The sequence below is a fragment of the Equus caballus genome, chromosome 30 (genome assembly GCF_041296265.1).
Source record: "Equus caballus isolate H_3958 breed thoroughbred chromosome 30, TB-T2T, whole genome shotgun sequence".
Classification (NCBI taxonomy): Eukaryota; Metazoa; Chordata; class Mammalia; order Perissodactyla; family Equidae; genus Equus; species Equus caballus.
This window is the reverse complement of record NC_091713.1, coordinates 5564654-5570653: the sequence shown is the minus strand read 5'-3', so window position 1 is coordinate 5570653 and position 6000 is coordinate 5564654.

Below are 6000 nucleotides of genomic sequence, written 5' to 3'. Positions count from 1 at the left end.
ATGGAGGATCGAGTGATCATGACGGAGGATGCAGTGATCCTGCAGTCATTGCAGTGCACTGGCTGTGCCACATCAGCTGGCTGCAGTGTCCCTGCAGTGGTTGCAGTGCCCCTTACATTTCCCTGAATGTGGATGCAGTGCCCATGCTGTGGGTGCAGTGTCCCACAAGGTGGATGTCTTATTTTGTGATGGAGGACTCAGTGATCATGAAGGAGGATGCAGTGGTCCTGCAGTCACTGCAGTGCACCTGCTGTGTCACTTCAGCTGGCTGCAGTGTCCCTGCAGTGGTTACAGAGCACCCTTCTGTGTCCCTGAATGTGGATGCAGTGCCCATGCAGTGGATGTAGAGTATCAAAAGTTGGTTGCCATATGTTGTGACAGAGGATGCAGTGCCCACGTGCTGGATGCAGTGAGCTGGCAGTGATTCCAGTATGCCTTCAGTGCGACTTCAGCTGGATGCCGTGTCCATGCAGTGGTTGCAATGACCCCTGCGTTGTCCTGGAATGTGGATGCAGTGCTCATGCAGGGGGCACTGCAAGCACTGCAGGATCACTGAATCCATCTTCATGGGCACTGCTTCCTCCCTCACAACATACTGCATCTATATTCTGTGACACTGCAGCCATTACATGGGCACTGCATCCACATTCAGGGACAGTGCAGGGGCCACTGCAGCCAGTGCACGGACACTGCATCTGGCTGAAGTGGCGCTGGTAGAGCACAGCAATCCCTGCTGGATCACTGCATCCACCTTCATGGGCACTGCATCAACCGTCATAACATACTGCATCCACCTTGTGGGACACTGCATCCACTGCATGGGTACTGCGCCAACGATATGGGACAATGCAGTGGGCAATTCAAACCATGCGGGGACACTCCATACTGCTGAAGTTTCACTGCAGGTTCACTGTAATCACTGCAGGCTCGCTGTATCCACCTTTGTGAGCATTGCATCCTCTGTCACCACATAGAGAATCCAACTTCTCTGACACTGCAGCCACTGAATGGGCATTGCATCCACATAACCGGACATTTCAGGAGGGACTGCAACCACTGCAGCAACACTGCATCCAACTTCATGGGCTCTACATAATCCGTCATAACATACTGCAACCAACTTATGGGACTTTGCATCCACTGCATGGGCACTGCATACAAATTAAGGGACAATGCAAGGGGCACTGCAAAAACTGCAGGGACAATGCATACAGCTGAAGGGGCACTTCAGGTGCACTGTAATCACTGTAGGCTCACTGCAACCTTCTTTGTGGGCACTGGGTACTCCGTCACAACATACAGCATCCACCTTCTGTGACACTGCATGCACGGTGTGGGCACTGCATCCACATCCTGGCGCACTGCAGCATGCAGTGCAACAAATGATGAGACACTGCATACAGCTGAATTGGCATTGCAGGTGCCGTGAAATCACCGCTGCATCACTGCATCCTCCTTCGTGGGCACTGCATCTTCTGTCACAACATACTGCATCCACCTCATGGGACAGTGCATCCACTGCATGGGCACTCCATCCACATTCAGGGACAGTGCAGTGGGCACAGCAACCACTGCAGTATCACTGCATCCACCTTCATGGGCACTGTATCTTCCGTCACAACATACTTCATAAACCTTGTGGGACACTGCATCCACTGCCTCGGCACTGCAATCCACACTCAGGGAAACTGCATGGGGCACTGCCACCATTGCAGGATCACTGCAACCACGTTCATGGGCACTGCATCCTACGGCACAACATGCTGCCTCCACCTTCGTGAGCAGTGCATCCTCTGTCACAGCATATGGCATCCACCTTCTGTGACACTGAAGCCACTTCATGGGCACTGAATCCACATTCAGGGAAGGTGCAGGGTGCACTGCAACCACAGCAGGGACACTGCATCCAGCTGAAGTGGCACTGCAGGCTCACTGAAATCACTGCAGTATCACTGCATCCAACAACCTGGGCACTGCATCTTCTGACACAACATGCTGTATCCACCTTTTGGGACATTGCATCCACCTCTTGGGCACTGCAGCAACATTCTGGGACAATGCAGGGGCCACTTCCACCACTGGAGCTTCACAGAATGCAGTGCACGAGTACTGCATCCACATACAGGGAAACTGCATTGGGCACTGCAACCACTGCAGGATCAGTGCATCCTATATCCTGGGCACTGCATCTTCCTTCACAACATGCTGCATCCACCTTTTGGGACACTGCATACACTGCATGAGCACTGACTGCAAATTCAGGGAAAATGCAGGGGGCCCTGCAACCACTGCAGGAACACTGCATCCACCTTCATGGGAACTGCGTTCTCTGTGACAACATACTGCATCCACCTGGTGGGACACTGCATCCATGGCATGGGCACTGCATTTGCCTTACCAGACATTGCAGGAGGCTCTGCAACCACTGCAGCAACACTGCATCCACCATCATGGGCACTGCATCCTATGTCACAAGGTACTTCATCCACCTTGTGGGACACTGCACCCACTGCATGGGTACTGCAGCAACATCCTGGGACAATGCAGCGGGCAATGCAAACCAAGCATGGACAATTCATACCGCTGAAGGTGCACTGTAGGTGCACTGTAATCACTGGAGGCTCACTGTATTCACCTTCATGAGCATTGCATCCTCTGACACAACATACAGCATCCAACTTCTCTGACACTGCAGCTAGTGCATGGGCAGAGAATACACATTCAGGGAGATTGCGGGTGCCACTCACAGCACTGCAGAGACACTGCATCTGCCATCATGGGCACTGCAACATCCGTCATAACAGACTGCATCCACCTTGTGGCACACTGTATCCACTGCATGTGCACTGCATCAAAATTCAGCGACAATACACAGGGCACTGCCAACACTGCAGGGACAATGTATACAGCGGAAGGGGCACTTCAGGTGCACTACAATCACTGCAGCCTCACTGCATCCTCCTTCGTGGGCACTAGATCCTCCGTCACAACATGCTGCATCCACCTGTGGGACACTGAAAACACTGCATAAGCACTGACTACAAATTCCGGGAAAATGCAGAGGGCCCTGAAACCACTGAAGGGACACTGCATCCACCTTCATCAGAACTGCGTCATACATCACAATATACTGCATACACCTTGTCGGACACTGCATCCACTGCATGGGTACTGCAGCAACATTCTAGGACAGTGCAGCGGGCAATGCAAGCCATGCAGGGACACTGCATACCACTGAAGGTTCACTGCAGGTGCAGTGTACTCACCGCAGGATCCCTGTATCCACCTTCATGAGCCTTGCATCCCCCGTCACAACATACAGCATCCAACTTCTCTGACACTGCAGCCACGGCATGGGCACTGCCTCCACATTCAGGGACAGTGCAGGGGGCATGGACACAACTGCAGGGATACTGCATCAACCTTCATGGCACTGCATCATCCTTCATAACAGCCTACATCCACATTGTGGCCCACTGCATATACTGCATGTGCACTGAATCAAAATTCAGGGACAAGGCATGGGGCACTGCAAACACTGCAGGTACAATGCATACAGCTGAAGGGCCAATTCAGGCGAAGTGCAGTCATTCCAGGCTCAATGCATCCTCCTTCAGGGGCACTGGATCCTCCGTCACAACATATTGCCTCCACATTCTGTGACACTGCATCCATGGCGTGGGCACCACATCCACAATCTGGGACACTGCAGTGGGCAATGCAACCACTGCAGGATCACTGCATCCACGTTCATGGGCACTGCATCGTCCATCACAACATACTGCATCCATCTTGTGGGACACTTCATCCACTGCATGGGCACTGCATCCACATTACCAGACATTTCAGGAGGCACTGCAAACACTACAGAGACACTGCATCCAACTACATGGGTACTACATCATCTGTCATATCATACTGCATCCAACCGGTGGGACTTTGCATCCACTGCATGGGCACTGCATAAATATTCAGGGACAATGCGGGGGGCACTGCAACCACTGCAGGTTCCCTGCATCCAGTCCATGAGCACTGCATCCACATTCAGGGAAACTCCAGGGGGCACTGCAACTACTGCACGATCAGTGCATCCAGCATCATGTGCACTGCATCATCTGACACAACATATTGCATGCACCTTGAGGTACAATGCATCCACAGCATGCGACAGCACCCACCTTCATGGGCACTGCATCATCCGTCATGACATACTGCATCCACCTTCTGGGACACTGCAACCTTTGCATGGGTACTGCAGCAACATTCTTGGACAATGCAGTGGGCAATGCAAGCCATGCACGGACACTGCATACTGCTGAAGGTTCACGGCAAGTGCACTGTAATCTGTGCAGGCTTGCTGTATCAAACTTCGTGAGCATTGCATCCTCTGTCACAACAACAGCATCCAACTACCGTGACACGGCAGCCACAGCACGGGCACTGCATCCACATTCATGGACAGTGCATGGGGCACTGCCACCACTGCAGGGACACTGCATCCAACTTCATGGGCACTACATCATCCGTCATAACAGACTGCATCCACCTTGTGACACACTGCATCCACTGCATGTGCACTGCATCAAAATTCAGGGAAATTGCATGGGGCACTGCCACCATTGCAGGATCACTGCATCCATCTTCATGGGCACTGCATCCTTCATCACAAAATGCTGCATCTACTTTTGTGAGCACTGCATCCCCTGTCACAACGTACTGCATCCACCTTCGGTGACACTGAAGCCACTGCATGGGCACTGAATTCACATACAGAGAAGGTGCAGGGTGAAGTACAACCACAGTAGGGTCACTGCATACAGCCGAAGTGGCACTGCAGGCACACTGAAATCAGCACAGGATCACTGCATCAACATCCTGGGCACTGCATCTTCCGTCACAACATGCTGCATCCACCTTCTGGGACACGGTATACACTGCCGCAGCACTGCAATCCACACTCATGGAAACTGCATGTGGCACTGCCACCATTGCAGGATAACTGCATTCACCTTCGTGCCCATGGCATCCTATGTGACAACATGCTGCATCCAACTTATGGGACACTGCATACACTGCATGTGCCGTGCATCCACACTCAGGGAAATTGCAGGAGTCCCTGCAACCACTGCAGGATCACTGCATCCACCTTCATGGGCACTGCATCCTCCCAGACAACATTTTGCATCCAAGTTTTGGGAAACTGCATCCACTGCATGGTCACTGCAGCAACATTGAAGGACAATTCAGGGGCACTGCAAACCATGCGGGGACACTGCATGCAGCTGAAGGAGCATGGCAGGCGCACTCTAATCACTGCAGGCTCACTGCATCCCTCTTCGTGAGCACTGCATTCTCCGTCACAACCTACTGCATTCACATTCTGTGACACTGCATCCATTGCATGGGCAATGCATCCACATTCAGGGACAGTGCAGGGGGCACTGCAACCACAGCAGAGACATTGCATCAAGCTGAAGTGACACCGCAGGTGGACTGCAATCCCTGCAGCATGACTGCATCCACCTTCATGGGCACTGCATCCTCCACCACAACATACTGCATCCACCTGGTGGGACACTGCATCCACTGCATGGGCACTGCACCCACCTTACTGGACATTGCAGGAGGCACTGCAACCAATGCAGCAACACTGCATCCAACTTCATGGGCACTACAACGTCTATCATATCATACTGCATCCAACTTGTGGGACACTTCATCCACTGTATGCGCACTTCATCCACATTAGGGGACGTTTCAGGAGGCACTGCAACCACAGCATACACTGCATCCAACTTCATGGGCACTACATCATGTGTCATATCATACTGCATCCAACTTGTGGGACTTTACATCCACTGCAGTGGCACTGCATCAAAATTCAGGGACAATGCAGGGGGCACTGCAACCACTGCAGGATCAGTGCATCCACCTTCATGGGCACTGCATCATCTGTCAGAACACATCACATCCACGTTGTGGGACAATGCATCCACTGCA